We start from the raw sequence: 22172 nt of genomic DNA, 5'->3' as shown, positions 1-22172 counted from the left end.
CTGCTGCCTTTGCTCTGCATCCCCTGTGTCCCGGTTATTTCGCGAACCTTACCCAGGGACCCCAACACTCTAGACGTTCACAGAGGTCCATGAGGGTTTCCAAGCTGGCATGCCCTGAGGCTGCTCTGAGGAGAGGGGACCTCTGCCCTCCCTGTGGAATGACCCATGTTGTCCAGCAGAAAGGGTTCCTCTGCTCAGCTCTGAAGAGAAAGCTCCCTCCTCAGCCTGAGGCCCAGACAGCACCCAAGGTGGCACCCAGGCCCCTCCCTCAGCCCCCCACTATGCTACTCACCTGAAGCTTGGCTGGGAGTGGAGATGCCCCCTAGGAGGGGAGACACCCTGCTGCTAGGGGAGATACCCCTCTAGGGGAGTCACCACCCTCTAGGTGAGTCACCCCACTCTAGGAAAGTCACCCCCCTCTAGGAGAGAGATACCTGCTGAGAGGGAAGCCAACACCTGGGAGGGGATACTCCCTGCTGGGAGGGGAGATGCTTGCCCCCACTAACCCAGACAACCCCTAGGGAAGAGAGACACTCTGCAAGGAGGGGAGACACCCCTGGGAGTGGAACCACCCCTTAGAAGTGGAGACACCCTGCTGGGAGGGGAGATGCCCTGCTGGGAGGACAGAGGCCCCCACTCTAGGGGAGACAATTCCCTGGGATGGGGAGACAGCCTGCTGGGAGGGGAGAAACTCCTGCTGGAAGAGGAGCATCCTAGGCTTCCTGGGGAATCTGCCCCCTGCCTTGAGTGTCCCAAGAGACATACATAGCCCACCAGTGTGCCTAGGCCTTGAGTCTCCCCTAGGCTGACCTGAGGAGGGAACCTCGGGTATCCTTAGATACCCTCCACCCCAGGAGTGTTCCTAAGGCTGACACTAGGTCTGGCTATGCTGTTGGTGGCATGAGGATGAGTGAAATCTCTAGAGAGCACAAAAGGGAGTTCAGGAGCCACCTTCTTGCACCCCAGCCTATCCCCCACCAGGTCAGGCCTGCTGCGGCCAGGGGCAAGGCAGTCACAGTGAGCCCTTCTTCACTCCTGTGCTCAAGGGCAGAGGCCAGAAAGGGGCCACCACAGAGGCCTCTGGAAGTGGTCTTTGACACAGGGTGACAGAAGCCCACTTTAGGATCAGGGGTGTGAAGAAAAGCAGTGAAATCCCAGCCCATGGTGGCAAGTCTAGGAGTTGGGAACATTGAACGCCGACCAAGCCCCAGCAGCTCTAGGAGATGCAGGCTGCCCCTGCCCCCTGCCTCGAGTGTCCCAAGAGACATACTTAGCACACCAGGGTGCCTAGGCCTGGCGTCTCCCCTAGGCTGATCTAAGGAGGGAATCCCAGGCATTGCTAGAAACATGGTCCATGAGGGTCCTCAGCCTAGCATTTCTGAAGGCTCTTCTGAGGAGAGGAAACCCAGACATCCCTAGAGACGTGGCCCACCAGGGTCCCCAGGCCTGACATCACCCTGAGGCTGCTCTGAGGAAAGGGAACCCCACGTGTCCCTAGAGATATGGCTGGGAGTGTCCCCAAGCCAGGAATCTTCCTCAAGCTGGTCTGAGGAGAGGAACCCCAGGCATCTGTAGAATTATAGCCAAGAGGGTCTCCAGGTCTGGCATCTCCCCCAGGCTATTCTCCATGGGTACCCCCAGGATGCCCCTAGAGATGTGGTCTGTGAGGGTTTTCTGGCTTGACATCTTTTCTGGCTGGTCTGAGGAGAGGGTGACTCTGGCCTCCTTGTGGAATGACCCACCTTGTCCTGCAGTAAGGGTTCCTCTGCTCACCTCTAAGAAGAAAGCTCCCTACTCAGCCTGAGGGCGACACAGATTCCAAGATGGCAACTAGTTCCCACCCTCAGCCCCTCTGCCCACAAAACTCACCTGAATCTTGGCTGGCAGTGGAGATGCCCCCTAAGAGGTGTGACACACTGCTGGGAGGAGAGATGCCCACCCCCATTACCCCAGATGTGCCCCCTAGCAAAGAGAGACATTTTGCTGGTAGGAAACACACCCAGGGGAGTGGAGACAGTCCCTGAGATTGGAGACACCCTGCTAGGAGTGGAGAAGCCCCCACCATAGGGTAGATGCCTTCCTGGGATGTGAAGACATCCTGCAGAGAGGGGAAAAGCTCTCACTTGGAGGGGAGCTGTCAGGGCTTCCTGGGGACTCTGCTTCTTCCTCCACCTCAGGAGTTACTGGGTGAAACTGGTTCCCACTATAGTATCTAGGTCTGGCTCTGTTGTCTCTAGCACCAAGAGGAGTGGAATCTCTAGAGAGAACAAAAGGGAGTCCACGAGCCACCTCCCTGTACCCCAGGCAGTCCTCCACCAGATCAGGCCTGCTGAGGCCAGGGGCCAGGCAGCCATATGGAGCCTGTTGGGTAAACATATAATGGCAGCAGCACCCCAGAGAAAAACCCCAGCATGGCGTCTAACGACCCTCTTTCTCCTCTTTGTTTCTTTCACTGGTGCGAAACGTTCAAACCCTGCTGGTGGGAAGCCTTAGCCCCAATTAGAATTAACTTCTTGGTCTCCGGAACTGACATATGGAAGAGCTTGCCAATAAACGGGCAACCTGTTATCTCCCTCAGCCCTGCGACCTCTCCTTAGACGTATATAAACACATAGCCTTTTGTAATAAAGCAGAAACCTCTTTGGTGATCTGTGTCATGTGGTGCGGCGTCTTCCAGTCTTACAGAGCCCTGCTTCACTCCTGTGCCCAATGGCAGAGGCCAGCAATGGGCCACCACAGAGGCCCCTTGACACAGGGTGACCCTGAGTAGAGTACCCCCGGCATTGCTACAGATGTGGCCAAGAGGATCCCAGGCCTGGCATCTCCTTATGCTGCTCTGAGGAGAAGTAACCCCGGGGCATACCTAGAGTCATGGCCAACAGTGTCCCCGGGCCTGGCATCTCCCCCAGGCTGTTCTGAGGAGAGGAACCCCGGCAGCCCTGGAGACTTGTCCCACCAGGGTCCCCAGGCCTGGCATCTCTCCAACGCAGCTCATGGAGTGAACCCAGGGATATACTTAGAGATGAGGTCCATGAGGGTTTTCCCAGCCTGGCGTGTCCTGGGTCTGCTCTGAGGAGAGGGGAGCTCTGCCCTCCCTGTGGAATGACCCACGCTGTTCAGCACTCAGGGTTTCTATGCTCAGCTCTGAGGAGAAAGCTCCCTCCTCAGCCTGAGGGCCAAACAGCATCCAAGATGACACCCAGGCCCTGCCCTCAGCCCCCCACTATGCTACTCACCTGAAGCTTGGCTGGGAGTGGAGATGTCCTCTAGGAGGGGAGACACCCTGCTGCTAGGGGAGATACACCATCTAGTGGAGTGACCCCCCCTCTATGGGAAAGACACCTGCTGAGAGGGAAGCCAACACATGGGAAGGGAGATTCCTTCCTAGGAGGGGAGATGCTTGCCCCCACCAACCCAGACAACCCCTAGAGAAGAGGCATACTCTGCTAGGAGGGGAGACACCTGTGGGAGTGGAGCCAGCCCCTAGAAGTGAAGACACCCAGCTGGGAGGGGAGACACCCTGCTGAAAGGGGAGAAGCTCACACTGGGAGGGGAGCATCCTAGGCTTCCTGGGGACTCTGCTTCTTCCTTCACACCAGTAATTTTTGCACTGCTGTCACTAGGTCTGGCTGTCCTGTCTATGGCATGAGGAGAAGTGAAATCTCTAGAGAGCAGAAAAGGAAGTCCAGGAGCCACCTCCCTGCACCCCAGCCTGTCCCCAATCAGGTCAGGCCTGCTGTGGCCAGGGGCCAGGCAGTCAGTGAGCCTTTCTTCACTACTGCGCTCAAGGACAGAGGCCAGAAAGGGGCCACCACAGAGGTCTCTGGAAGTGGTCTTTGACACAGGGTGACAGAAGCCCACTTTAGGATCAGGGGTGTGAAGAAAAACAGTGAAATCTCAGCCCATTGTGGCCAGTCTAGGAATTAGGAAACCTGAACTCTGACCAAGCCCCAGAAGCTTATGGGAGCTGTAGGCTTCACATGCCCACTGCCTCAATTGTCCCAAGAGATATAAGTAGCCCACCAGGGTGCCGAGGCCTGGCATCTCCTCTAGGCTGACCTGAGGAGGGAATCCTGGGCATCGCTAGAGACATGGTCCATGAGGGTCCCCAGCCTGGAAATTCTGAAGGCTCCTCTGAGGAGAGGAAACCCGGGCATCCCTAGAAACATGGCCCACCAGGGTCCCCAGGCCTGATGTCTTCCTCAAGCTGCTCTGAGCAAAGGGAACCCAACGTGTCCCTAGAGAATTGGCCGAGTAGGTACCCAAGCCAGGATTCTTCCTCAGGCTGGTCTGAGGAGAGGAACCAGAGGCATCCATAGAGATATAGCCAAGAGGGACTCCAGGCCTGGCATCTCCCCCAGGCTGCTCTCTGAGGGTACTTTTGAGATACTCTTAGAGACATGGCCTGAGAGGTTTTTTTGGCTTGTCATCTTTTCTGGCTGCTCTGATGAGAGGGGGACTCTGCCCTCCTTGTGGAATGACCCACTTTGTCCAGCAGTCAGGGTTCCTCTGCACAACTCTAAGAAAAAAGCTCCCTACTCAGCCTGGGGGTGACAGAGATTCCAAGATGGCAACCAGTACCCTTCCTCAGCCCCTCTGCCCACAAAACTCACCTGAATCTTTGATGGGAGTGCAGATGCCCCCTAAGAGGGAAGACACACTGCAGGGAGGAAAGATGCTCACTCCCATGACCCCAGATGACCCCCAAGTAAAGTGAGACACTTTGCTGGGAGGGGAGACACCCCTGGGAGTGGAGCAAGCCCATGGGAATGGAGACATCCTGCTAGGAGGTTAGAAGTCCCAACCATAGGGGAGATGGTAGCTCTGTTGTCTGTAGCTCTGAGGAGAGGGAGCGTCTTCCCTTCTTGTGGAATGACCCACCTTTTCCAGCAGTCAGCTCTGAGAAGAAAACTCCCTACTCAGACTGAGGGTGACACAGAACCCGACTTATCCCTAGAGACATGGCCTTCCTGGGATGTGAAGACATCCTGCAGGGAGGGAAAAAGCTCCCACTTGGAGGGGAGCTGCCTGGGCTTCCTGGGGACTCTGTTTCTTCCTCCACCTCAGGAGTTACTGGATGAAACCTGTTCCCACTACAGTATCTAGGTCTGGCTTGGTTGTCTCTAGCACCAAGAGGAGTGGAATCTCTAAAGAAAACAAAAGGGAGTCCAGGAGCCACCTCCCAGCACCCCAGCCAGTCCAAAACCAGATCAGGCCTGCTGAGGCCAGGGGCCAGGCAGGCACATGGAGCCCCACTTCACTTCTGTGCCCAAGGAGAGAGGCCAGTAATGGGCCACCACAGAGGCCTCTTGGAAGTGGTCTTTGACACAGGGTGACATAACCCAAATTTGTGGCATCAGAGGTTTGAAGAAAACCAGTGAAATCCTACCCCATGGTGGCCACTCTCAAGGTTGGGAAAACCTGAACTCACCAAGCCTCAGTGGCTTCCTGCCCAGAGTGTCCCTAGAGATGTGGCTCCCAGGAGACACAGGCCTGGTGCCTACCCGAATCTGCTCTGAGGAAAGGGAAGCCAAGATGTCCATAGAGATGTGAAGAGTGTCCACAGGCCAGACATCTCCTCCTGGCTGCACCAAGGATAGGGAATCTTGGTATTCCCTAGAGATGTAGCCTAACAGGGTGGCCAGGCCTGGCATCTCCCCCCAGGCTGCTCTGATGAGAGAGAACCCTGGGCGTCCCTAGAGACATCACTCATCATTGTCCCCAGGACTGGCATCTCTTGTAGGCTGCTCTGAGATGAGTATCCCCGGCATTGCTAGAGACATCATCAAGAGGGTCCCAGGCCTGGCATTTCCTCATGCTGCTTTGAGGGAACCCCAGGGCATAACTAGAGTCATGGCCAAGAGTGTCCCCAGGCCTGGCATATCCCTGAGGCTATTCTGAGGAGAGGAACCCCAGCAACCCTGTAGAGTTGGCCCATCAGTGTCCCCAGGCCTGGCATCTCTCCCAGGATGCTCAGGGAGGGAACCCAGGGGCACACCTAGAGATGAGGTCCACGGGGGTTACCCAGCCTGGGTTGTCCATGTCCTGGGGCTGCTCTGAGAAGTGGGCAGCTCTGCCCTCTCTGTGGAATGACCCACACTGTCCAGCATTCAGGGTTCCTCTGCTCATCTCTGAGGAGAAATCTCCCTCCTCAGCCTGAGGGCCAGAAAGCATTCAAGGAGGCCCCCAGGCTCCGCACTTGCCTTCCACTATGCTAATTACCTGAAGCTTGGCTGAAAGTGGAGATGCTCCCTGAGAGGGGAGACACCCTGCTGGGAGGGGAGACACCCCTCTAGGGGTGACCCTCCCCCTAAGGGAGAGACACCTGCTGAGAGGGAAGCCAACCCCTGGGAGGGGAGATACCCTGCTGGGAGGGGAGATGCTTGCCCCCACTAACCAAGACAACCCCCTAGGAAAGAGAGACACCCTGCTAGGAGGGGAGACACCCCTAGGACTTGAGCCACCCCCTAAAAGTGGAGACACTCTGCTAGGAGAGAAGAGGCCCCCACTCTAGGGGAGACAACTCCCTGGTATGGGGAGACACCCTGCTGGAAGAAGAGAAGCTCCTGCTGGGAGGGGAGCATCTGGGCTTCCTGGGGACTCTGCTTCTTTCTCAACCCCAGGAGTGTTCCCACTGCTGTCACTAGGTCTGGCTGTGCTGTCTGTGGCAAGAGGAGGAGTGAAATCTCTAGAGAGCAGAAAAGGGAGTCCAGGAGACAACTCCCTGCACCCCAGCCTGTCCCCCACCAGGTCAGGCCTGCTGCGGCCAGGGGCCAGGCAGGCACAGTGAGCCCTTCTTTACTCCTGTGCCCAAGGGCAGAAGCCAGAAATTTGGCCACCTCAGAGGCCTCTGAAAGTGGACTTTGACACAGGGTTACAGAATCCCACTGTAGGATCAGGGGTGTGAAGAAAAGCAGTGAAATCTCAGGCCATGGTGGCCACTCTAGGGGTTGGGAAACCTGAATTCAGACCAAGCCCCAGCAGCTTCTTGGAGCTGCAGGCTGCATCTCCCCCTGCCTTGAGTGTCCCAAGAGATGAACATAGACCACCAGGGTCCCCAGGCCTGATGTCTCCCCCAGGCTGCTCTGAGGAAAGGGAATCCTCATGTCCCTAGAGACATGGCCCGGAGGGTCCACAGGCCAGGTATCTTCCTCAGGCTGGTCTGAGGAGAGAAACCTCAGGTATCCCTAGAGATGTAGCCAAGGGGTCTCCAGGCCTGACATCTCCTGCCGCAGTCTGGCTGGGCACAAGATCATGAGCCACTCACAGCTTTGTAGATTCAAACAGCAATTCTTTATTCCCAAACTCACACCGGCCTCTACACACACGTTCTCTGGAAATCCAAGTTCTGCCCCACAATTCACGTCCCAAAATACTTTTTCAATTCCACGAGAACTCAACGGGAACTCAGGCAGCAGGATACGCCCTATTCCCAGCAGCAATAACCTTAAACCTGGAACTTCCCTAAACCCAGATTGTCTTAAACCGGGAACGGGGAATGCCTTAAATTTGTCTTAAACCAGAACGCCCTAAACCCAAAGAGCGGGATACTTCCTAAAACCTGCAGGATACACCCTAAACCTGGATCTACCCTGGTCCTTGAGCAGGGTCACCTTTCTCAAACACACATGCAATGTCACAGCGAATTTCCAAGGCAAGTCCATTTAACATGGGGTACGCTGGCAAGGAAATTTCGATGCGTCATTCCTACTTGGCAATGGCCCTCAGCAATCTCCCACAGGCTGCTCTGGGGGGGTACCCCCAGGATGCCCTTAGAGATGTGGCCCATGAGGTTTTTCTGGACTGTCAACTTTTCTGGCTGCTCTGAGGAGAGGGGAGCTCTTCCCTCCTTGTGGAATGAACCACCTTGTCCAGCATTCAGGGTTCCTCTGCTCAGCTCTGAGAAGAAAGCTCCCTACTCAGCCTGAAGGTGACACAGATTCCAAGATGGCAACCAGTTCCTGCCCTCAGACCCTCAGCCCCTCTGCCCACAAAACTCACCTGAATCTTGGCTGGGAGTGGAGATGCCCCCTAAGAGGGCAGACACACTGCTGAGAGGAAAGATGCCCCCACCCAGCAAAGAGAGACACCTTGCTGGGAGGAAAGACAACCCTGGGAGTGGAGCCAACACCTGGGAGTGAAGACACCCTGCTATGAGTGGAGAAGCCCCCACCCTAGGGGAGATGCCTTTCTGGGATGGGAAGACATCCTGCAGAGAGGGGAAAGGCTCCCACTTGGAGGGGAGCTGTCTGGGCTTCTTGGGGACTCTGCTTCTTCCTCCACCTCAGGAGTTACTGGATGAAAACTGTTCCCACTACAGTTTGTAGGTCTGGCTCTGTTGTCTCTAGCACCAAGAGGAGTGGAATCTCTAGAGAGAACAAAAGGGAGTCCAGGAGCCACCTCCCTGCACCCCAGCCAGTCCTCCACCTGATCTGGCCTGTTGCAGCCAGGGGCCAGGCAGCCACATGGAGCCCTGCTACCCTCCTGTGCCCAAGGGCAGAGGCCAGCACTGGGCCACCACAGAGGCCTCTGGGAAGTGGTCTTTGACACAGGGTGACATAACCCAACTTGGTGAGATCAGAGGTTTGAAGAAAAGGAGTGAAATCCTAGCCCATGGTGGCTACTCTCAAGGTTGGGAAAACCTGAACTCATCAAGCCCCAGGAGCTTCCTGACCAGAGTGACTCTAGAGATGTGGCCCACCTGGTGTGTGCTCATGCACACAAACAGTTAAGTTTGGCTGTGCTTAGCAAAACAAGGGGGATTCACAAGAATTCAGTATGAACTCTTTGAACTGTGTCTTGTTGCTGTCTTAAGAAAATAAAAGAATGTTCTGCCAAGTTTAAAATCTATATCTATCTATCTATCTATCTATCTATCTGTATATGTGTGTGTGTGTGTGTGTGTGTGTGTGTGTGTGCGCGCACGCGCGTGCGTGCGCGCTTGCCAGGAAATAACTAACTATAAGTCAGATAAAAAGAAGTGCAGGGCACTGTGACCATGAACAAAGTTATACTGAGAATGTTTATCCATGCTTGAAAAGATTAAGCTGCCGAGAGGATGTGTTTCTTTTTTGCTGTATAAAAGAAGAAGGGAAAAAATAAAGAGGTGCTCATTTCTACTGGATGTGTGTGTGTGTGTGTGTGTGTGTGTGTGTGTGTGTGTCTTTCTTTAGCATCTCTGCTGTAACATGAACTACAGATTGTCAGCAGGATCTGATAGGTGGCGTCCTTGGGTGGGCAGCATAGAGTTCCCTTACTGGAAAAGGTAAGTGAAGGGGAGAGGTATAATGAGATTAAAAATCTCAAGAAGTCAAATGCAACAGGCAATTATGGCTTTGCTTAAGAAACAAGAAACTGCAATTAATAAAAGGACAGCTTCTGCTTTTATGCATGGTATTGAAACTGCATCTCCTTGGTTTTTGCACTCAGGAAATTTAATGGTTCTTGATTGTAAAAGAAGATTTAAGGGAAAAGGGTCCAGACAGTTTTCCTGTAGCTACTTTTCCTTTGTGGAATTTGGTGAATGATGCACTTTTATCTCGAGATGTAAAAGTGCATGAATTTTTACTGCAGACACAGGGAACTTTGATGGAGGTTCAGGACAGGGAATCAATAGTTTCAGTGAGTGAAAGTGATTCCTCAGATGATGAGGCCCCCGTTTATGATGCTTCTAAATTAAAAACAGAGGATCCACCACCTACAAAAGAGGAGCTAATCCTGTAAGTAAAAGGAGGGACTCCCAGCAGCTGCCGAAGCCCTTTTTTGCTTCAGGGAACTCCCGCCTTCCTTCCCTGCACTGTAAGGATATGCTACCTCTGTCTACTTATCTGAATGGGTTTTTGAAGCATTGCACAATCTTGCAGTTAAAAGTTGGGTTTAGGTAATTGTTTAGTTTATGTTTTTCAGATAATTCATACCAGAGAACTTAAATACTTAGGATGGAAAACTAAAGAACTCTACTTCTAAGTTGGCAAGTAACTCCCAATCATTCAGTTTTTTCACCAATTTTTGAATTGGGTAGCCTGGGAAGATTTCACTATGTGTACCAGTGCATTAATTTGGACAAGGATTGTAAATCATAGTATGGTATCTGTTGACAAAACAAGATGTAAAGATATAAAATTTTGTGAATTGTATCTTAAACTTGTATCATAATTTTCAACATTCAAAACTAAAAATTATGACTTATGGTTAAAATGCCTAATACATGAGGTGTCTGCTCAGAATAACAGTTTTCCCTGCTCCTTCCAGACCTCAGTCAGAACTTACATTAAAATGCAAATGAAAGAAGTCTGCAAGCTCAGTAGGAGACTGATCTGAGACCTAAAAAAAAAAAAAAAAAAAAAAAAGTAAATTGTTTGGTATTTACTAATTCTGTATTTTTCTTTTTAGCTCATGATTTTGATCCACTACAGACTTAGGTTAATGTTTTTTTCTGATCAGTTCTATTTTTAATCAACTGTGGAGTTTTTTGTTTGTTTGTTTGTTTGTTTTTGTTTTGTTTTAACATTGCAATGAAGATTTCACCTGCAAAAAGCTACAAGGCCTTTACTATTGTGTTATGTGTGCACACTGTGTTATGTGTTGTATGTCTATATGTACATATGCCTGTATATCATATATATGATATACAAATTAACATATATAAGGAGCACTCATAAAAATTTTAAAAAATAGATCCAAAGATCTTTAATTCAAATGATTAAAATGGTTCAATTTAAATTTAATAAACAGATAAAAATAAATGCCTTTAAATTTAAGTTTACAAGTTTTTCTAGGTGTTCAAAAAAAACTAATAAAATATTAATGTCTATAAAATGTCTAATATGCCTTGGTTCTAGGACTTTTCCTTCAAAAAATAACTAACACTGTTCAATATACTTGTCTAATATTTTGATAAAATAAGTAAATTTAATATGGGATTACTCATTCATGAGTACTTTTGTTACATATCCGATTGATTTACTAAGGTCTGTATAAGTTTGTTTTACAATCAGTCATGTGTTAAAAAGACAAAAATTTCTTAAAACATGTTTACCCATAACATTGTGTTCATTAAGTTTTATTTTTCTAGAGCAATTAACCATAAAAATTAAATAACTGGTTAAATAAGAACTGTTATTTTAGAGCATTGTACTGTAATTTCTTTAAAAGCTAAACTTGGTTAATATAGAAACATCAATGTAATTGTGATGCTATTAATGTGCTCATATCTTCCAGGTATACAAGTCTGTAAGGTAGAAGCTTTAAAAGAGCATTATATCATGCTGGTGTTCTAAAGTTGTATGGTAATTTTAAGCTTAAAAACATATTGGGGATTTATTTACCTGTTATCAATAAGATATGTAAAGTTTTATATTACTTTTTACATTGGGGAACAATTTAAATGTATTTTTAAGTTAATGAGAGCCTAATCTATGTAAAGGTTAATATTGATAAGCACAAAATATTTTGCTACCTTTCCACAAATGATTAAAAATTTTCAGCCTTTCTTTAATTCATGTTTTAAATGTGATATCATATGGTGTTAGCTAATGTTCATGTGATCTCAAACAATTTATGTAAACTTTGTAAAATGATATTTAAAAGACAAAGATCAGCTTCAGAACTACAGTACTTAAGATTTATGAAGAGCCCTGCCTTACCTGAGATAAGGCTCTGTGTCCCATCTTACCACAAATGAGAATGACTACAAAAGCAGTAGGCCAGATTTTAGTTCATTTAAAGTTATGTTCAAAAGTTGTTTTTTTTTTTTTTTTCTGTAAAGACTACTAGGATCTCAAACAGGGGATATATGTATAACTCAGCCAAAATTCTAGGTAGCTATTATATGAACTAAATATGTTTTCACTCTTGTTAATTTTATTTTGTAGTTTTCTTATAAATGGTCTAAAGATTGCCTGTTAATGTTTTAGAGAGGTACTGCTTTAAAAACACACAACCTGGGATAATTTAAGATAATAAGCCATCACCTACAAGACAGAATAATACAGACCCCAATTAATAAAAAAGATAAATAATTGTAAAGTTATAGACATTAAAGCCCAGTACTCTTAATATAAGGCTGTTAAAATTTATTCACTGCATGTTTAAGATGAAGATTTAAAATTAAATTTAAATCAAAAGGGCCAAGAAAACCAATATTTGGCTCTTGCCCTCTGTGTCAGTCTGAATCCAGGAAACAGAAAACTTCTTAAAAAGCTTTGCAACTCTGGGCCACATAACCTCCCGATCAGGGAGATTAATGAGACCACTAGAAAACAAAAAGCCAATCCGTGCATTTGCTATAAAGAGGAGGGTCATCAGAGAAGGGAGACATCCCTAGAGACATTCCCTTTCCAAGGGAAGCCACATGGTCAAGCAAGGCCTGGACCCATCCTAGTGCAAATGGCACTAGCAGAACTGAGAAGCTGCTGTAAAGTTTCCCCAGGAATGACTCCCATAAAAACTCAGCTATTAATAATAGATAAAAACAAAAGTTAGTTTAACTGCTTCATCTTAAACACTCAGCAAATACAGTTAAAACCAAAACACAGCCATTCCTGGGCATTTTAAATAATAATAATTAATAATAATTATTATTATTATTATTAAGGTATACACCTTATGTTAGCCTGAGATAAGTAAGATAAGTAACTGGAGGCTACAAAGAAGGATTCTCAGACAGAAATGTCTGACAACTAGACTTTGGCCCCTTTGCCTCTTCAGGTGCTCAAGTCCAGGGGCTCTCCTGTTCTTTTCAGTGCTGACTTCCGCGTGACTATTCAATCCGTCTTTCTTCCCAGGCCCATTGCTGCACCTCGAGCTGGCTCTCCCTGCACCTCGCGTTTAGGCACCCTTTGAGCTGCCGAACCTGCCTTCTTTCGGTGGGAGTTCATTCTCCAACACCCAGGGGCCCCACCGCAGCCCTTGCTCACCCCCAGTCTTGGTTCCTGTCTGCCTTGCAAGAATGGGCTTTCGGCTCCTAACTTTCCGCATTTTTCAGGATCCAGGAGGATGGATAAGAGGACACCATATGGTAATGACAACAAGTGGATTGCAACTACACATATGACTATGGATGAGTTTCACCAGGTGGAGGAAAAAATGTACAATTCAGTGGCATTGAAGACATTCTCACTGTATAACCATCACCACCATCCACCTCCAGAACTATGTCATTCTTTCAAATTGAAGCTTCATACCCATTGGACCTAATTCCAAATTCCTTTCTCCCCACAACATCTCGAAAGCCACCATTTTACTTTCTGTCTCTGTGAATTTGATGACTATAGGGACCTCATAAGGGAATCAAGCAATATTTGTCATTTTTATAGCTGTCTTATTTCACTTAGCACAATGTGCTTAAGATTCATCTATGTGGTAGCATGTGTCAGAATTTCCTTGAAGCTGAATAGTAGTATTACAGTATATGTATATACCACACTTTGTTTATCCATTCATCTGTTGATGGACACTTGGGGTGTTTCCACTTTTTGGTTATTATGACTAATTCTGTTGTGAAGATAGGTGTATAAATATCTTTTTAAGTCTCTGCTTTCCATTCTTTTGGTCATAAACCTAGAAATGTAATTGCAGTATTCTCCTTTTTAATGTGCACATATTTTTAACTTTATTCACAATAGGCAGGTTTTCAAAAAAGAAATTTTGAGTGGTATTTAAATCTATAATTTGAAAAATATCTAATTATTTAGACCACTCTCAGTTAAATAAACATTATATATAGTAAGAAAAAAAAAAGAAATGTCTGACAACTATAAAAAGAGACTATCAAGAGGAGCTTCCAGAGACAGAAGTTTTTAGTTTAAGGCCTACAGATATTCCTAACCTACACAGGTAGGCTTGCTAGCATGATTATCCAGTACTGAGTAACAGAATTAAAGGTTTCTCTATTAGACACAAAGGTCATTCAACTTTATCAGGACCGATTAGTTAAAAAAAAAAAAAAAAGGCTGCCACTGATTTAGCCTCCAAAATGTCTGCCTTTCTATCTATGGATCCCCAAACTTTACATTCTCAATTTCACCTTAATGCTTCTTCTTTAGTTCATCATTGTAAAATTCCTCATGAAGCAGCTTCTCAAATTATTCACAATTGTTCCCTCTGCTCTACACAGATACACTACACTCTCCTAATTTTGACATTAATCCTAGAGGCCTTTTACTGGGTCATTTATGGCAGATGGATATTACTCATCTTTCTTTTGGCAAATTAGCATATGTTCATGTGTCTATAGATACTTACTCTCATTTCATTTATGCTTCGCCTCATTCAGGGGAAAGGGTCAAAGATGTAATTGCTCTCTGTATGGAAGCTTTTTCTATTATGGGTCTCTCTAAACATATTAAAACAGATAATGGACCAGCATATATAAGTACATCATTTGCAAGATTTCTTCACACTTATGATGAAAAACACATGACAGGTATTCCTTATAATCCTCAAGGACAAGGTATAGTAGAATGAGCTCTTCAAACTCTTAAAGCATATATGTCAAAAACAAAAGGGGGGAGTAGCGGCAGTCCCTGCTCTTGTTTAGCACATGTATTATTTATTTTAAAATTTTTAACTATAGACCCAGCTTCAAAACTGACAGCTGCAGATCACTTATGGCATGCTAAGGGAAAAACAGCCCATCCACTTATAAGGTGGAAAGATGTTTTAACAGGACAATGGATGGGTCCTGATCCTGTATTAATGTGGGGAAAAGGAGCTGCCTGTGTTTTTCTGCAAAATGATCCCGGACCTCGATGGATTCCTTCTTATTTGATACGGTTTGACTCTTCTAAAACTACATCATGAATGCTCTTACCTCTTTGGTTTGTTTTATTTTTTTATAGATGATGTCCCTAAACTTTTTTCTCCTTTTCAGAGCTATGGAAATTGCCTCTTTCAATCATACCAGTGTATGGCTGAGATTGGCTCAATTGGCAGGGACTGATAATATCTGCCTAAAACAAGATGTCCATCTGGGAGCAGTATTGGGTTCCTGTTTACTATCTGTCTGTCATCCAGCAGAAGAAATAAAAATATGACATTTTTCTCCAATTTTGACAAAACTATTACTTATGCTGATTATTCTAATTGAGACACCCCTTCTTATCGCCTACCCCGAAATGCAGTTCAAGTTATAACCACTACTGTTATTGTAACAGATAATGACACCTGCGCTGAGTTTCACAACTGTGCAACTAAATGTAGATCTATGGGACCTTCCTTTGCATGTAATAATTCCTTTGCAGTTCCTTCAAGTTATGGACATGTGCCACTTCCAAGAGGCTGTTTTTTTTCCCCTGTGGAACTTATACATTCAACTACATACTGGCAAATATGACTCATGTAACACGTTGCTGTCTTAGTCGACTCACAGTTTTCCTTCCCTCCATTGGTGATTTGCTTCCTGAAAATCCTTCTCGTCACTTACGAAGAATGGCTACGCTAACATCAGACTTTAAGGACGATATAAACTTATTATCTAAAGCAGAGTTTGATGCATTGACTTTTTCCCTTGTAGTGATCCCTGGATTGGCAATAGGAGCTTATAAGACAACTATGAAATTGGCATGTGTAATGGCAAAAAAACATTAATCGTACATCTACTGCTCTAGCCTTGTTGAACAGCAGGTTTTACGACAAGGAGTTTCAGAGCTGCTATAGATTATTTACTATTGTTACACCATAAAATATGTATTCAAGTAAAAAATATGTGCTGCTTTAATTTGACTGATAACAGTGTTCCTATTGATACAGAAATTCATCATTTGAAAGAAATTATTGATAATATTAGACAATATAAAGAAAATGAAGAATTATTTTCATGGTTAACATCTTGGCTTCCTAATATTTCCTGGTTAAAAAATTAATGATATGTATGATTTTGATAATTGGCATGTCTATACTTTTTTGTATCATTGGTTGTTGTATGATCACTTGTCTCTTATCTCGTCCTCCTATGGTGACTTCATACATCCCTCCACCAGTTTGGATGATTGTTGCTAGTGACGGGTAAGATGAATCACTGCACATATCAACCTAAGACAGAGGCTTTCCTTTTCCATCAATGGAAGTCATCCATTACGGGTAAGAATGTTGCAGTATGGTTCACAACCTAAGACAGGCACAATCTCCGTCATTGTTATTTAAGGGGGAACTGTGTGCTCACGCACACAAACAGTTAAGTTTTGCTCTGCTTAGCAAAACAAGGGGTTCTGTGAGAAAGTATGAACTCTTTGAACTGTGTCTTGTTGCTATCTTAAGAAGATAAAAGAGTGTTCTGCCATTTTTAATATATATATATGTGTGTATACATATATATATATGCTTACCAGGAAATAACTAACTACAAGTCAGATAAAAAGAAGTACGGGGGACTGTGACCAAGAACAAAGTTATTCTGAGAATGTTTATCCATGCTTGAAAAGATTAAGCTGCCGAGAGGATATGATTCTTTTTTGCTGAATAAAAGAAGGGAAAAAATAAAAAGGTGCTCATTTCTACTGGATGTGTGTGTGTGTGTCTTCCTTTAGCATCTCTGCTGTAACAGGACCTACAGATTGTCAGCGGGATCCGACACCTGGGATGCAGGCCTGGTGCCTCCCTCTGGCTGCTCTGAGGAAAGGGAAGCCCAGGTGTCCCTAGTGAAGAGGGTCCCCAAGCCAGATATCACCTCCTGGCTTCTCTGAGGAAAGGGAACCTCATGTGTCCCTAGAGACATGGCACAGAGAATCCCCAGGCCAGTCATCTCCCTCAGGCTGCTCTGAGATGAGGAACCCCGGGAGGCCCTAGAGACATAGCCAAGAGGGTCTCCAGGTGTGACATCTCCCCACAATGCTGTGAGGAGTGGGAACTCTGGGGTGACCCTAAAGACACACCCCAGTAGGTTCCTAAGGCCTGGCAACTCCCCCAGGCTGCTCTAAAAAGAGGGAACCTTGGGAATCCTTACAGATGTAGCCCACCAGGGTGGCCAGGCCTGGCATCTCCCCCAAGACTGCTCTGATGAGAGGAAACCCCGGGCATCCCTAGAGACATAGCCCACCATTGTCCCCAGGCCTGGCATCTCCCCTAGGCTGCTCTGAAAAGAGTACACCAGGCATCACTACAGACATCATCAATAGGGTCCAAAGCCTGGCATCTCCTCCTGCTGCTCTGAGGAGAGGGAACCCCAGGGCATAAATAGAGTCAAGGCCAACAGTGTCCCCAGGCCTGGCATATCCCCCAGACTGTTCTGAGAGGAACCCCGTCAGCCCTGAAGACATGGCCCGCCAAGGTCATCAGGCCTGGAATCTCTCTCAGGCTACTCTGGGAGGGAACCCAGGGGCACACCTGCCGCAGTCTTGGCTGGGCACAGAATCACGAGCCAATCAAGCAGGAACAAAACTTTATTTTGAAAAAGCCGCTAACACTCTCAGCGCCAGCAAGTCAAAAACCGATCCTCCCACGAGGGTGTCCGACCGGAACCGCGCGCCGACCGGAACCCCGGGGTCCCCCGGACCTCCCCCGGAATTTCCTCCTACTATCCTTCCCCAACCAATGGGAACTCTCCAAGAGTCTGGTAACATGAGTCCGTAACATGAGTCCGGTAGCAGGCCAAGGTGAACAGCGGGAGTCCAATTTGCATATGAATGTAAATCTTAACATAATCATCTCAGTGGCTAGCTGGCGTCACTTTACAACCAAAGGTGCCATACATTGTATATTTGCTTGTGGCTCCTAGCATCTGCCCCCTTCTGTTTAATTAAGCAACAAGCAATGTGGCTAGGGACCGTGCCTGGTAGGTTGTCCAATTTAACATATGGTTCTTACCCGTCATGGGAGAACTGACCTTTAGGCGTCAGCTTCCTGTCTTAGGTTGAATCCACTGTAATCAGAGCAACCCGTCGCTGACTACCGGTCCAGCATTCAGCCATGCTCGTGGATAGGCCTATGCACCAGTGGGGGGGTGAGGTTCTTGCCTCACCTCTGTTGGCCCCCAAATTTTGCCTTGGTGCCAGTGGGGGGGTGAGGTTCTTTGCCTCACCTCTGTTGGCCCCCAAATTTTAGACCATCACTAGTAGAAGGGAGGAGGATACAGAAATGCCACGACACCAAGCCAATTGATGGCTCCTTGGAAAAATTGCGTCACTGGTGACACCATCAGCAAAGATATGCCAGTATTACCACAATAAACATGGGGTGAGCTGGCAAGGAAATTGCATCACTGGTGACACCATCAGCAAAGATATGCCAGCAGTACCACAATTCGGTGCACCAGATGATATTTTACAATGTATACAACTGATATATAGTCCAGGCAAGTTCTGCAAGCAGTTCAAATTGGAGGAGTCTATCAATATGTCCATTTCCTCCCAAAGTAAATCAAGTCCTTGATTGAGCATTACTTGTTGAGTTATATTCATTGATGCATCAGTTTATACAGTTTACTGTGATAGCTATCATAGAAGCTGTAGTTTGGTTTTATCTCAGTCTTCACCGGAATTGGGATGGAGATGGAAATTCTGGCAATGATGCTAAAGAGACATTATCCTGAACAGAGTTATTAAATATAATGAAAAGGAATGGTGAAAGTAAACAAACAGATCTGTTAACCATCTTTAACAACAATCATAAACAGCTGTTCACCTAATTTAAATTAAACCATATAAATCACGTGAATAAAGAAAAAATTCGGATCCATTTTTTCATGAGCGCTCCTCATATAAGAAATATGGACATACACACATACAGACATACAACACAAAACAGAAGTGTGCACACAACATACAACACATAAGACAATAGTAAATAAAGGCCTTGTAACTATACTTAGGTGAAATCTCCATTGCAATGTTTAAAAACTCCACAGTCAAAAAATAAATAAATAAATAAATAAATAAAAAAAAAATAAAACACAGTCAAAAAATAAAACTGATCAGAAAAACATTAACCTAGGTTTGTATGAGCTCAAAAATAAAATAGAACTTTATGATGTGGAAAAATGCAATAATAAAATAGATACTGAAAAAAAAAAAAAAACACCTTGGTTAATCACTGTCGCCGATGTAAGAATAGCCAAGCTGGAGCTCTGGATGTCAGCTGTTATGGATTTGAGTCAAATCATCTTCTTTTTCTGTAGAAATTGTTTTAGTTAATCTCTCTGGAATCCAAATTGGTTGCTGTTCATCCTGTGGGAAAACACAGACAGCGCCCCGATTCCAGACTATCACTGGATCCGGGCCTTTCCATTGTCCTGTTAGAATATCTTTCCAAAGTACCTTAGGCTTATGTACATTTTTGGGGTACAAATGTCTTTCCGCAGCACTAAGTCCCAATGAATCTAAATTTAAAAAGTTTAGAGTAAAAAGGGTTATTTTAAGTTTATCTTTGGGGGATATATACCCCTTTCCAATTCCCTCCTTTTGTTTTAATAAGTACATTTTAATAGTTTGATGAGCTCTTTCAACTATGCCTTGTCCTTGTGGATTGTATGGAATTCCTGTTATGTGAGTAATACCAAATGATGAGCAAAATTGTTTAAAAGAGGAGGAAGTATAACCAGGACCGTTGTCCGTTTTTAACTGTTTTGGAACGCCCACAGTGGCAAAATTTTGTAAGCAATGAGCTATAACATCTTTAGTTTTTTCTCCGGCATGAAGGGAGCCCATCAAAAATCCGGAAGAGGTATCAACTGTAACATGTAAATATTTTAATTTTCCAAATTCTGGCAAGTGTGTGACGTCCATCTGCCAAATATGGTTAGGTATTAGTCCTCTAGGATTGACTCCAAGATTAACTTGTGGTAAAAATGTCACACAATTTTGACATTGTTTTATTATATGTCTGGCCTGTTCTTTAGTTATTTTAAAACGCTTTTGTAAAGTATTAGCATTGACATGGAACCTTTTATGAAAATTTATAGCTTCTTCTATTGTGGAGAAAATATGTATGTCATGTGTAGATTTATCTGCTAGTTCATTGCCCATACTAAGGGCTCCAGGCAATCCTGTATGTGCCCTGATATGACCTATGAAGAATGGATCTTTTCGGTCCCAGATTAGACTTTGTATATCGGAAAACAAAGAGAAAACAGTAGAGGAAGGGGAAATCCTACCAGCATCTTCAAGGGAATTAATAGCATTAACTACATACTGACTATCAGAAAATAAATTAAATACAGAATCTTTAAACATCATAAAAGCTTGTAATACTGCATTAAGCTCTACCTTTTGAGCTGATTGTTTGGGTACTAAAAATGTAAAAGTTTGATCAGGAGTAACTACTGCTGCTGTACCATTGTTTGACCCATCAGTGAATATATTTGGAGCATTTATGATAGGGGTTTTTCTTGTCATTTTTGGAAAAACTACAGGATGCTTAGACCAAAAAGACAACAAAGGATTAGATGGTAAGTGATTATCAAATGAAACACTAGTTTTACACAGGATTATTGCCCAAGTATTTAACTCATTAGCTAACTCATCAATTTGATCCATAGTATATGGAGTAATAATTTTATTGGGAGAAATCCCAAACACTCCCTTAGCTGCTTTTATTCCTTTGAGTATTAATTGTCCTACAGCCTCAGGATATCTAGTAAGAATAGTGTTAGGGGAATAAGATAAATGTATCCACAATAATGGACCTTCTTGCCAAAATACTCCTGTAGGAATATTTTTTGTTGGTAGTACAATAAATAATAAAGGCAAACTTATATCAATTCTATCCAAATGCATATTTTCCATATATGTTTCAATGATTTTTAATACTTTTCTTGCTTCAGGCGTTAACATGCGGGGTGAATTTGGATCTGATGGACCTTTTAGAATATCAAATAAAGGTCCTAACTCTCCTGTTGGTATGCCTAGATAAGGCCTTATCCAATTTATGTCTCCCAATAACTTTTGAAAGTCATTAAGTGATTTGAGTTGATCTACTCGTATTTGAATTTTTGGTGGACGGACCATGGTTGAGGATAATAGAACTCCTAAATAATTAATTGGAAGATTTAATTGTACTTTATCTATTGCTATCTCTAGATTATAGTTTTTCAATAAGTTTGTAAGTGTGGCATAACATTCTAGTAATGTGTTTTTATCTTTATGTGCCAATAACACATCATCCATATAGTGAAATATTTGTAGTTCAGGATTTTGGTTTCTAAGTGGCTGGATTGCTTTATTAACATAAATTTGACACATAGTTGGGCTGTTAGCCATCCCTTGAGGGAGTACTTTCCATTCATATCTCTGATCAGGACCTTCATGATTCAGTGCAGGGATAGTAAATGCAAAATGTGGACTATCCTCGGGATGAATTGGAATTGAAAAGAAACAATCTTTAATATCTATAACTAAAACATGCCAGGTTTTTGGTAAAGCAGACAATTGAGGAATCCCTGATTGAGCAGGTCCCATAATAACCATCTCATTATTAATGGCTCTTAAATCTTGTAATAATCTCCATTTACCAGATTTCTTTTTAATGACAAAAATGGGAGTATTATAGGGGGATACGGAAGGTTGTATATGTCCTTCCGCTAACTGTTGTCTGACCAAGTCATGGGCTACTTGTATCTTTTCTTTAGTCAAGGGCCACTGAGGAACCCACACTGGTCTTTCTGATTTCCAAGTAATTTTGATTGTCTCAGTGGCCCTTTCTGAAAACCCAATTCATGTCTATTTATTTCTTGATCTATTTGAATAGGTGCTGTCATACCTTGTTCTTGTTCTCTTAATCTTTTTTCTTTCCTAAAGCCTTGTTTAGCCCTAGTAGTGGGCGCGTTAGGATTGATGTTATTTGTTAATGTCAATCCTAATTGATCTAGGACATCTCGTCCCCATAAATTTACAGGAAGATGATCCAATACATAGGGCTGTATAGTTCCTTCACATCCTTCAGGATCCCTCCAATCTAATACCATAGCACTTCTATGGGGATTTGTTGCCACTCCTAGGCCTCGAAGCGTTTGAGTGGCTTGTTGTAATGGCCAATATTTTGGCCATTCTTGACGAGAGATGACACTAAGGTCAGCTCCTGTGTCCAGCAGCCCATTAAAGTCATGTCCTTGAATATTTAATTTTAGCATTGGGCGAGAATCTAAATTCAAAGACAGCATAGCCCAATCTACACCTGTGGAGCCTAATCCCTTGGAACCTCTTTCTACATTACAACTGGAAAATTTATCATGCAGGCTGGGT

General features: G+C 45.0%; 1 protein-coding gene and 1 long non-coding RNA gene across 2 annotated transcripts in view; both read right to left on the bottom strand.

Annotated features, from left to right (window-relative positions):
- Nucleotides 1-22172, bottom strand: part of LOC308653205 — a 34353-nt gene that overhangs the window by 1401 nt on the left and 10780 nt on the right. The window lies entirely within an intron of this gene.
- LOC308653203 (uncharacterized protein) overlaps nucleotides 3055-22172 on the bottom strand; it is a 29206-nt gene continuing 10088 nt past the window's right edge. The window contains exon 6 of the transcript XR_014023015.1: nucleotides 3055-3144. The gene's annotated coding sequence lies outside the window, so the exon portion shown is untranslated. The remainder of the gene's footprint in view (nucleotides 3145-22172) is intronic.

Source organism: Spermophilus citellus (genome assembly GCF_964194105.1).
Source record: "Spermophilus citellus genome assembly, chromosome: 7".
Lineage (NCBI taxonomy): Eukaryota > Metazoa > Chordata > Mammalia > Rodentia > Sciuridae > Spermophilus > Spermophilus citellus.
Note: the sequence above shows the minus strand (reverse complement) of the source record. Positions and strands in the feature narration are given on the sequence as shown.